The sequence below is a fragment of the Odocoileus virginianus genome, chromosome 10 (genome assembly GCF_023699985.2).
Source record: "Odocoileus virginianus isolate 20LAN1187 ecotype Illinois chromosome 10, Ovbor_1.2, whole genome shotgun sequence".
Classification (NCBI taxonomy): domain Eukaryota; kingdom Metazoa; phylum Chordata; class Mammalia; order Artiodactyla; family Cervidae; genus Odocoileus; species Odocoileus virginianus.
In genome coordinates this window covers 53,865,324-53,878,345 of record NC_069683.1, presented here as the reverse complement: position 1 = coordinate 53,878,345, position 13,022 = coordinate 53,865,324, and positions in this window count along the sequence as shown.

Sequence of the window (13,022 nt, the reverse complement as noted above, 5' to 3'; positions counted from 1 at the left end):
GGCTTTCCCAGCATCAGGATCTTTTCCAATGAGCTGACTCTTCATATCAGGTGGCCAAAATATTAGAGCTTTAGCATCAGTCCTTCCAATGAATATTCAGGATTGATTTCCTTTAGGATTGACTGGTTTGATCTCCTTGCTGTCCAAGGGACTCTCCAGAGTCTTCTCCACCACAATTCAAAAGCATCAGTTCTTCAGTGCTCAGCCTTCTTTATGGTCCAACTCTCACATCTGTACATAACAACTGGAAAAACAATAACTTTGACTATGAGGACCTTTGTCAAAAGTGATGTTTGTGCTTTTTAATACACTGTCTAGGTTTGTCATACCTTTCCTTTCAAGGAACAAGTGACTTAATTTCATAGCCAAAGTCACTTTTTGGATTTTGGAGCACAAGAAAATAAAATCTGTCACTGATTCCACTTTTCCCCTTCTATCTACCAGGAAATGATGGGACCAGATGCCATTATATTAGTTTTCTTTTTGATGTTGAGTTTCAAGTCAGTTTTTCACTTTCCTCTTCTCCTCCCACCCCATCAAGAGGCTCCTTAGTTCCTCCTCATTTTCTGCCATTAGAGTGGTATTATTTGCATCCCTGAGGTTGTTGATCTTTCTCCTGGCAATCTTGATTCCAGCTTGTGATTCATCAGGCCTGGCATTTTGCATGATGTACTCTACATATAAGTTAAATAAGAAGGGTGACAATATACAGCCTTGTCATATTCCTCTTCCAATTTTGAACCAGTCAGTTGTTCCATGCCCAGTTCTAACTGTCGCTTCTTTTTTTAAATTATTAATTTATTTTAACTGGAGGCTAAATACTTTACAATATTGTGATGATTTTTGCCATATGTTGACATGAATCAGCTACAGGTCTACACGTGTTCCCCCATCCCAAACCCCCTCCCACCTCCCTCCCCATCCCATCCCTCTGGGTCATCCCAATGCACTGGCTTTGAGTGCCCTGTTTCATGCATCAGACTTGGACTGGTCATCTATTTCACGATGGTAATATACATGTTTCAATGCTAGTCTCTCAAATCATCCCACTCTCGCCTTCTCCCAAAGAGTGCAAAAGTCTGTTCTTTATATATGTGTCTCTTCTGCTATCTTGCACACAGGTTGTCATTACCATCTTTCTAAATTCCATATATATGTGTTAATATACTGTATTGGTGTTTCTCTTTCGGACTTACTTCACTCTGTATAATAGGCTCCAATTTCATCCACCTCATTAGAACTGACTCAATTGCGTTCTTTTTAACAGCTGAGTAATATCCCATTGTGTATATGTACCACACTTTCTTATCCATTCGTTGGCCATCGGACATCTAGGTTGCCTCCATGTCCTAGCTATTGTAAACAGTGCTGCAATGAACATGGGGGCACACATGTCTCTTTCAAGGCTGGTTTCCTCGGTGTGTATGCTCAGCATGGGATTGCTGGGTCATGTGGCAGTTCTATTTCCAGTTTTTTAAGGAATTGCCACTTCTCCACCTAACTGTTGCTTCTTGATGCACATACAGGTTTCTTAGGAGGCAGGTAAGATGGTCTGGTACTCCCATCTTTTTAAGAATTCTACACAGTTTACTGTGATCTACACAGTCAAAGGCTTTAGTAATCAATGAAGTATGTTTTTCTGGAACTCCCTTGCTTTCTCTATGATCCAGTGAATGTTCACAATTTGATCTCTGGTTCCTCTATCTCTCTGAAACCCAGCCTGTGCATCTAGAAGTTCTTGGTTCACATACTGCTGAAACCTAGCTTGGAAGATTTTGAGCATTATCATGTTAGCATGTGAAAGTAGTGCAATTGTATAGTAGTTGAAACATTCTTTTGCATTGCCAATTTTTTGGATTGGAATGAAAAGTGACCTTTTCCAGTCCTGTGGCCACTGCTGAGTTTTCCATATTTGCTGGCATATTGAGTGCAGCACTTTAACAGCATCATATTTTATTTTTTTCTTTTTTTTTTTGTTTTGTTTTTCTTTTTTTTCCATTTATTTTTATTAGTTGGAGGCTAATTACTTTACAATATTGTAGTGGTTTTTGTCATACATTGAAACGAATTAGCCATGGATTTACATGTATTCCCCATCCCGGTCCCCAATCCCACCTCCCTCTCCACCCGATCCCTCTGGGTCTTCCCAGTGCACCAGGCCCGAGCACTTGTCTCATGCATCCAACCTGGGCTGGTGATCTGTTTCACCCTAGATAATATACATGTTTCGATGCTGTTCTCTTGAAACATCCCACCCTCGCCTTCTCCCAGAGTCCACAAGTCTGTTCTATACATCTGAGTCTCTTTTTCTGTTTTGCATATAGGGTTATCATTACCATCTTTCTAAATTCCATATATATGTGTTAGTATACTGTAATGGTCTTGATCTTTCTGGCTTACTTCACTCTGTATAATGGGCTCCAGTTTCATCCATCTCATTAGAACTGATTCAAATGAATTCTTTTTAATGGCTGAGTAATATTCCATGGTGTGTATGTACCACAGCTTCCTCATCCATTCGTCTGCTGATGGGCATCTCGGTTGCTTCCATGTCCTGGCTATTATAAACAGTGCTGCGATGAACACTGGGGTGCACGTGTCTCTTTCAGATCTGGTTTCCTCGGTGTGTATGCCCAGAAGTGGGATTGCTGGGTCATATGGCAGTTCTATTTCCAGCTTTTTAAGAAATCTCCACGCTGTTTTCCATAGTGGCTGTACTAATTTGCATTCCCACCAACAGTGTAAGAGGGTTCCCTTTTCTCCACACCCTCTCCAGCATTTATTGCTTGTAGACTTTTGGATAGCAGCCATCCTGACTGGTGTGTAATGGTACCTCATTGTGGTTTTGATTTGCATTTCTCTGATAATGAGTGATGTTGAGCATCTTTCCATGTGTTTGTTAGCCATCTGTATGTCTTCCTTGGAGAAATGTCTGTTTAGTTCTTTGGCCCATTTTTTGATTGGGTCATTTATTTTTCTGGAGTTGAGCTGGAGGAGTTGCTTGTATATTTTTGAGATTAATCCTTTGTCTGTTGCTTTGTTTGCTATTATTTTCTCCCAATCTGAGGGCTGTCTTTTCACCTTGCTTATAGTTTCCTTTGTTGTGCAAAAGCTTTTAAGTGTCATTAGGTCCCATTTGTTTATTTTTGCTTTTGTTTCTAAAATTCTGGGAGGTGGGTCATAGATGATCCTGCTGTGATTTATGTCGGAGAGTGTTTTGCCTATGTTCTCCTCTAGGAGTTTTATAGTTTCTGGTCTTACATTTAGATCTTTAATCCATTTTGAGTTTATTTTTGTGTATGGTGTTAGAAAGTGTTCTGGTTTCATTCTTTTACAGGGGGTTGACCAGTTTTCTCAGCACCACTTGTTAAAGAGGTTGTCATTTTTCCATTGTATGTCCTTGCCTCCTTTGTCGAAGATAAGGTGACCATAGGTTCATGGATTTATCTCTGGGATTTCTATTCTGTTCCATTGATCTATATTTCTGTCTTTGTGCCAGTACCATACTGTCTTGATGACTGTGGCTTTGTAGTATAGTCTGAAGTCAGGCAGGTTGATTTCTCCAGTTCCATTCTTCTTTCTCAAGGTTACTTTGGCTATTCGAGGTTTTTTGTATTTCCATACAAATTGTGAAATTATTTGTTCTAGTTCTGTGAAAAATACCGTTGGTATTTTGATAGGGATTGAATTGAATCTATAGATTGCTTTGGGTAGTATAGCCATTTTGACAATATTGATTCTTCCAATCCATGAACACGGTATATTTCTCCATCTGTTTGTGTCCTCTTTGATTTCTTTCATCAGTGTTTTATAGTTTTCTATGTATAGGTCTTTTGTTTCTTTAGGTAGATATACTCCTAAGTATTTTATTCTTTTTGTTGCAATGGTGAATGGTATTGTTTCCTTAATTTCTCTTTCTGTTTTCTCATTGTTAGTGTATAGGAATGCAAGAGATTTCTGTGTGTTAATTTTATATCCTGCAACTTGACTGTATTCGTTGATTAGCTCTAGTAATTTTCTGGTAGAGTCTTTAGGGTTTTCTATGTAGAGGATCATGTCATCTGCAAACAGAGAGAGTTTCACTTCTTCTTTTCCTATCTGGATCCCTTTTACTTCTTTTTCTGACCTGATTGCTGTGGCCAACACTTCCAAAACTATGTTGAATAGGAGTGGTGAGAGTGGGCACCCTTGTCTTGTTCCTGATTTCAGGGGAAATGCTTTCAATTTTTCACCGTTGAGGGTGATGCTTGCTGTGGGTTTGTCTTCTATAGCTTTTATTATGTTGAGGTATGTTCCTTCTATTCCTGCTTTCTGGAGAGTTTTAATCATAAATGGATGTTGAATTTTGTCAAAGGCTTTTTCTGCATCTATTGAGATAATCATATGGTTTTTATCTTTCAATTTGTTAATGTGGTGTATTACATTGATTGATTTGCGGATATTAAAGAATCCTTGCATTCCTGGGATAAAGCCCACTTGGTCATGGTGTATTATTTTTTTAATATGTTGTTGGATTCTGTTTACTAGAATTTTGTTAAGGATTTTTGCATCTATGTTCATCAGTGATATTGGCCTGTAGTTTTCTTTTTTTGTGGCATCTTTGTCTGGTTTTGGAATTAGGGTGATGGTGGCCTCATAGAATGAGTTTGGAAGTTTACCTTCTTCTGCAATTTTCTGGAAGAGTTTGAGTAAGATAGGTGTTAGCTCTTCTCTAAATTTTTGGTAGAATTCAGCTGTGAAGCCATCTGGTCCTGGGCTTTTGTTTGCTGGAAGATTTCTGATTACAGTTTCGATTTCCTTGCTTGTGATGGGTTTGTTAAGATCTTCTATTTCTTCCTGGTTCAGCTTTGGAAAGTTATACTTCTCTAAGAACTTGTCCATTTCTTCCAAGTTGTCCATTTCAGTGGCATAGAGCTGCTGGTAGTAGTCTCTTATGATCCTTTGTATTTCAGTGTTGTCTGTTGTGATCTCTCCATTTTCGTTTCTAATTTTGTTAATTTGGTTCTTCTCCCTTTGTTTCTTAATGAGTCTTGCTAATGGTTTGTCAATTTTGTTTATTTTTTCAAAAAACCAGCTTTTAGCTTTGTTGATTTTTGCTATGGTCTCTTTAGTTTCTTTGCATTTATTTCTGCCCTAATTTTTAAGATTTGTTTCCTTCTACTAACCCTGGGGTTCTTCATTTCTTCCTTCTCTAGTTGCTTTAGGTGTAGAGTTAGGTTATTTATTTGACTTTCTTCTTGTTTCTTGAGGTAGGCCTGTAATGTTATGAATCTTCCCCTTAGCACTGCTTTTACAGTGTCCCATAGGTTTTGGGTTGTTGTGTTTTCATTTTCATTCATTTCTATGCATGTTTTGATTTCTTTTTTGATTTCTTCTATGATTTGTTGGTTATTCAGAAGCGTGTTGTTTAGTCTCCATATGTTTGAATTTTTAATAATTTTTTTCCTGTAATTGAGATCTAATCTTACTGCACTATGGTCAGAAAAGATGACTGGAATTATTTCAGTTTTTTTGAATTTACCAAGACTAGATTTATGGCCCAGGATGTGATCTATTCTGGAGAAGGTTCCGTGTGCACTTAAGAAAATGGTGAAGTTGATTGTTTTGGGCAGCATCATATTTTAGAATTTATAACAGCTCAGCTAGAATGCCATCACCTCCACTAGCTTTCTTTGTTGTAATGCTTCCTAAGGCCCACTTGACTTCACACTCTTCAGCATGTCCAGGTCTAGGTGAGCGACCACACCATCGTGTGGTTGTCCATGTCATTAAGATCTATCTTGGATAGCTCTTCTGTGTATTTTTGCCACCTGTTCTTACTCTCTTCTCCTTATGTTAGGTCCTTACAATTTTTGTCCTTTATCCTGCTCATCCTTGTATGAAATGCTCCTTGATATCACCAACTTCCTTGAAGAGATCTCTAGTCTTTCTCGTTTTATTGTTTTCCTCTGTTTCTTTGTGTTATTCATTTAAGAAGGCCTTCTTATCTCTCCTTGCTAGTCTCTGGAACTCTGCATTCAGTTGAATATGTATCCCTTTCTTCTCTGCCTTTCTCTTTTTTCTTTGCTCAGCTATTTTTAAAGCCTTCTCAGACAACCACTTTGCCTTCTTGCATTTCTTTTTGCATTTCTCCATTTGCTCACTCCTGTGAGTGCAAAACAAACGCTATAGGATTCTGTCTTCTCCTTCACTCTTTTCTGAGGGGGAGGTAGGGGCAGTTTTTAATTGGTTTGTTTTTGTATTTTATTATCTTTAGGCCAGTGAACTGAGCAAATGGATATATTCCTCAGTCTAGAAAACCAAAAATAAATGCAAATCTTAAAATAATTTTTTGCAGTTACAAATATAAGAAACCTAAATTCAACAAACACTTAATCTAAAAGTAACTGCTAAGACTAAGTTAAAATTAATAGTCACCAAAACTGGATGATTGTATTAAAAAACTGAAATTTACATATTCACAGCTCCCAAAATAGACCTACAAGACCAAAAAGAACAGGTCCACTAGTAAATGAGAGTCTAACACAGTGCCAGTTTTCATAACATAACACACTTTACAAGACTGAAGATGAGAAAAGAACAGCTATATACTTGCTTATAATGTTTATTCCCTTAAGAGGTGAGTCACAATGGCAAAAACTCAAAACCTGGCCCCCATGAATCTGTGAGTTTATCTCCCAGAGCTGTAACAGGCTCCTAGACTAGCAGAAGGCAATAAGTAGCTGCAACATCTTTTCCTTCAGTCTTGATACTTTTATTGCATGATACCATCCACAAACCTGACTGCAATGATCAGTACTATCAACCTCTAAATTTTCACCCTAAATCTCCTCACCAAGCTCCAGAATTATGTGTCCAGAACTTGCAAATAGCAATGCAGAATATCTGACTCCTGCACGTGTGCATGCATGCTAAGTCACTTGAGTCATATCCGACTCTTTGCGACCCTACAGACTGCAGCTCACCAGTCTCCTCTGTTCATGGGATTCTCCAGGCAAGAATACTGGAGTGGGTTGCCATTTCCTCCTCCAAGGGATCTTCCTGACCCAGGGATTGAACACGTGTCTCTTATGTCTCCTTCATTGACAGGCAGGTTCTTTACCACTAAGACCACCTGGGAAGCCCCATCTGACTCCTAGCACAACTCATTTTGCTCCAGTAGACAAACATAATTTATATTGATTTCTACAAATTATTTAACAGGCTCTTGAGTGTGTGTGTATAGAAGACAGATAGATAGATAGATAAGAAATAAGGACTTAAATGCTTGAATGATATTGATTATATGCTCTTTGAGGGCCGGGTCCTTATTTCATGCAGCTTACTGCCCAACAGAGTGATGACACACAGTAAACTCTCAGTAATTGATTGTATCTCTTCATTCCTGTCAAAAACTTGGTCGTAATCTTCAACATCTTTCTCCGGTCCTTCACATCTCATCACTGCCACAGCTGGAATCCACCACTCCTGCAACTTCCTGCCCAGTTGCTACTTCCTGCCCAGTTGCAACTTCAGAATTTCTGTTAAGGTTTAGGAATAGCAGTCTGGCTAGAAGGGGAAGAAGGCGCCCTTCACCACCTGGTCCCATGTATCTTCCTGTTTTATCTGTAAACACTTTTATCACTAAGTCTTGATATTCACAACTGATGGTAGTTACCCAAGACGGACGGTTCATGGTGGAGAGGTCTGACAGGATGTGGTCCACTGGAGAAGGGAATGACAAACCACTTCAGAATTCTTGCCTTGAGAGCCCCATGAACAGTATGAAAAGGCAAAATGATAGGATACTGAAAGAGGAACTCCCCAGGTCGGTAGGTGCCCAATATGCTACTGGAGATCAGTGGAGAAATAACTCCAGAAAGAATGAAGGGATGGAGCCAAAGCAAGAACAATACCCATTTGTGGATGTGACTGGTGATAGAAGCAAAGTCCAATAATGTAAAGAGCAATATTGCATAGGAATCTGGAATGTTAGGTCCATGAATCAAGGCAAATTGGAAGTGGTCAAACAGGAGATGGCAAGAGTGAATGTCAGCATTCTAGGAATCAGCAACTAAAATGGACTGGAATGGGTGAATTTAACTCAGATGACCATTATATCTACTACTGTGGGCAGGAATCCCTTAGAAGAAATGGAGTAGCCATCATGGTCAACAAAAGAGTCCAAAATACAGTACTTGGATGCAATCTCAAAAACGACACAATGATCTCTGTTCGTTTCCAAGGCAAACCATTCAATATCACGGTAATCTAAGATGGGTTATTCTTATGCCCCAACCAGTAATGCTGAAGAAGCTGAAGTTGAACAGTTCCATGAAGACATACAAGACCTTTTAGGACTAACATCCAAAAAAGACGTCCTTTTCATTATAGGGACTGGAATGGAAAAATAGGAAGTCAAGAAACACCTGGAGTAACAGGCAAATTTGGCCTTGGAGTACGGAATGAAGCAGGGCAAAGGCTAACAGAGTTTTGCCAGGAGAACGCACTGGTCATAGCAAACACCCTCTTCCAACAATACAAGAGAAGACTCTACACATGGACGTCACCAGATGGTCAACACCGAAATCAGATTGATTATATTCTTTGCAGCCAAAGATGGAGAAGCTCTATACAGTCAGCAAAAACAAGACTGGGAGCTGACTGTGGCTCAGATAATGAACTTCTTATTGCCAAATTCAGACTTTAATTGAAGAAAGTAGGGAAAACCACTAGACCATTCATGTATGACCTAAATCAAATCCCTTATGACTATACAGTGGAAGTGAGAAATAGATTTAAGGGACTAGATCTGATAAACAGAGTGCCTGATGATGTATGGACGGAGGTTTGTGACATTGTACAGGAGACAGGGATTAAGATCATCCCCATGGAAGAGAAATGCAAAAAGGCAAAATGGTTGTCTGAGGAGGCCTTACAAATAGCTGTGAAAAGCAAAGGAGAAAAGGAAAGATATTCCCATTTGAATGCAGAATTCCAAAGAATAGCAAGGAGAGATAAGAAAGCCTTCCTCAGTGATCAGTGAAAAGAAATAGAGGAAAACAACAGAATGGGAAAGACTAGAGATCTCTTCAAGAAAATTAGAGATACCAAGGGAACATTTCATGCAAAGATGGGCATAATAAAGGACAGAAATGGTATGGACCTAACAGAAGCAGAAGATATTAAGAAGAAGTGGCAAGAATACACAGAAGAACTGTACAAAAAAGATCTTCATGACCCAGATAATCACGATGGTGTGATCATTCACCTAGAGCCAGACATCCTGGAATGTGAAGTCAGGTGGGCCTTAGGAAGCATCACTATGAACAAAGCTAGTGGAGGTGATGGAATTCCAGTTGAGCTATTTCAAATCCTGAAAGATGATGCTGGGAAAGTACTGCACTCAATATGCCAGCAAATTTGGAAAACTCAGCAGTGGCCACAGGACTGGAAAAGGTCTGTTTTCATTCCAGTCCCAAAGAAAGACAATCCCAAAGAATGCTCAAACTACCACACAATTGCACTCATCTCACACACTAGTAAAGTGATGCTCAAAATTCTCCAAGCCAGGCTTCAGCAATACGTGAACCGTGAACATCCAGATGTTCAAGCTGGTTTTAGAAAAGGCAGAGGAACCAGAGATGAAATTGCCAACATCTACTGGATCATTGAAAAAGCAAGAGAGTTCCAGAAAAACATCTATTTCTGCTTTATTGACTACGCCAAAGCCTTTGACTATGTGGATCACAATAAACTGGACAATTCTGAGAGATGGGAATACCAGACCACCTGACCCACCTCTTGAGAAACCTATATGCAGGTCAGGAAGCAACAGTTAGAACTGGACATGGAACAACAGACTGGTTCCAAATAGGAAAAGGAGTACGTCAAGGCTGTATATTGTCACCCTGCTTATTTAACTTATTTAATTTATGCAGAGTACATCATGAGAAACGCTGGGCTGGAAGAAGCACAAGCTGGAATCAAGATTGCCGGGAGAAATATCAATAACCTCAGATATGCAGATGACACCACCCTTAGGGCAGAAAGTGAAGAGGAACTAAAGAGTCTCTTGATGAAGGTGAAAGCGGAGAGTGAAAAAGTTGGCTTAAAGCTCAGCATTCAGAAAACTAACATCATGGCATCCGATCCCATCACTTCATGGGAAATAGATGGGGAAGCAGTGGAAGCAGTGTCAGACTTTATTTTTTGGGGCTCCAAAATCACTGCAGATGGTGATTGCAGCCATGAAATTAAAAGATGCTTACTCCTTGGAAGGAAAGTTATGACCAACCTAGACAGCATATTAAAAAGCAGAGACATTACTTTGCCAACAAAGGTCCGTCTAGTCAAGGCTATGGTTTTTCCATTGGTCATGTATGGATATGAGAGTTGGACCGTGAAGAAAGCTGAGCACCGAAAAAATTGATGCTTTTGAACTGTGGTGTTGGAGAAGACTCTTGAGAGTCCCTTGGACTGCAAGGAGATCCAACCAGTCCATCCTAAAGGAGATCAGTCCTGGGTGTTCATTGGAAGGACTGATGTTGAAGTTGAAACTCCAATACTTTGGTCACCTCATGTGAAGAGTTGACTCATTGGAAAAGCCCCTGATGCTAGGAGAGATTGGGGGCAGGATGAGAAGGGGACAACAGAGAATGAGATGGCTGGATGGCATCACCGACTCGATGGGCATGAGTTTGAGTAAACTCGAGGAGTTGGTGATGGACAGGGAGGCCTGGTGTGCTATGATTCACGGGGTCTCAAAGAGTCCGACACAACTGAGCGACTGAACTGAACCAAACCTGAGCACATCTTGTCTCTTCGTACCTTTGTGACCATGGCTCACACAGTTTTGCCTTCAAATGCTTGTCCAATCATTTTTCAGATGTCTGACTCTTAGGATTTACAAGTCTACTCAACTTTCATATTTTGGCAGGCTCTCTTATGAACCCTTAAACTGAGCTAATCACCTCTCCTCTGAGCCCCCTGTGCAAACCTCTTAACTCTCACCTCTTTAAGTATTTGTTTATGTATCTACCCTGACCACAATAATACTCTGAGGCAGGTGCACTGTTGGAACAGATGAGAAATTGAGGCAGAAAAAGGTTAAGCAGCTTTCCCAAGGTAGACCCGCGATTCACTCCTCAGTTATAGATTTCAGAGTTCCCATTCTAAAGCATAAATTCTCAAGAAGGGAGACCATACCTTATTCACTTTTGCATCCCCTGTGTCTGCCATAGTGCCTAGGCACATGAATGCAATAAATGTCAAAAGAAACTGCACTTGTTGACTTCTGCTGAAAAGTTAAGGAAATTTAAAAAATGGCTAAGATTAGATCCTTACCCTCAAAGAAGCACACAACTTAGAGGGGTTAGGGAAGATTAGTAAAATACTACAATAAAAAGAAATGGACTAAAAGGAAAGTAACTGAGAGTGCGGTAGCTTATATATTGAAGCACTGGTATTAGACTGTTGAGGACCCTCTTTTAAATCTTACCCCAGCAGTATTTGGAGAAGGAAATGGCAACCCACTCCAGTATTCTTGCCTGGAGAACATCATGGACAAAGGAGCCTGGAGGGTCCATGGGGTCACAAAGAGTCAGACATGACTTATGACTGAACAAGAACCAGCAGCATTAGACATATAATCTTCCTGGAATTCACAGTTATATGCAAAACCAAATCAAATGAATGTTGATCCATAAACTGTTAGAAGTCAAATTAGAAGATGTCTAGTGACAAGCTCTAAAATTCTGACCCAGGCATTGTCCTATTTACCAGTTTATCAATCTAATTATGAACCTATTACGAATCACACATTTGTACTAGGAGTGGTGTTACAAAGAGTAATAACTGCAGTAAGGCCATAGAAGCTTGCTTTGAATTTGCAGATGACTCAGAGAACTAAGATTAGGTAACATGAAAGACAGCAGAGTGAAAAACCCCAAAAAATGTATTATCTGGAACCATAATCAAAATCAACAAGATGACATTTTAACTATCAGAATTTCCATTTACATTTTTTAAAAAGCAATTGCTCAAAAAAATGGTAACATTAATTGCTACTTTTAAAAAGCCAGAGGTTTTAGTTGGCTTTAATCTTAACTGTAGGCTGTGGCTGTTAAAAAAGAAAGCTAGTACAATCTTTGGCTGAGTTCTTATGAGTAGAGTGTCTGAATCAAAGTAGGGACTACTCAGTGGCCAGTGTTCTAAGCCACTGACACTACATCTGGGCTACTACATTCAGTTTTGAGAACAATATTTTAAGAGAGACTTGGACAACCACAGTCCAGAAAAGCATGAGAAGAAAGACTAAAGGAATAGAAATATTGTCAGCTAGCTAGTGAATTCAGGAATGTTTTGCCTGGAGAACTGAAGAAAGAAAATTTTCTACTGAGACATGTAGTGAAGCATGAAGCAGTAAACCAAGGCTTGATGCCATCTGTCAAGTATCTGGGGATTTCTGTATCAGATGGGAAGATGGACTCAAAAGATTCTAAGATCTCTTTAAAATTTAAGATCCTAAGGAAATCTGTCATCTGGGAAGAGATACAAAATCTTTCAAATTATTTCAAAAGTTCAGAAAGGACCACACATTCTTCATTTAGAGAAGACCCATCACAGCTAAAACTACACTTAAAAAAAAATTAAAACCAGGACATGGTTACCCATCCTTTAAAAGAGCCAAAGAAAGTTTTCTTTACATAATGTTAATCCTCTAGCTTATTTCCATAATAGCACCTTAACAAGTACTTGTAATTGGCCCAGGTCAATGATTTGGAATTTCTGATATACTTTCTGCTTTTTGCACTATAAAAAGCAAGGTATTCATTCTAACTTTGTAATCTATTTTTTCTAAGCAAAGTCATTTTAATAAAGACTTTACCAATTTTTTATTTTAACTAACTCTAAATTCAGCCCTGAGCCTACCAGTGTATTGACTCTTTTCAGTCCTGAAAAGATAAAAACAGCAAAAATGCAGATGTTGTTTATGATAAAGGAAACATATGGTACTTATTTATTTTTCAGGTTCATGGGAT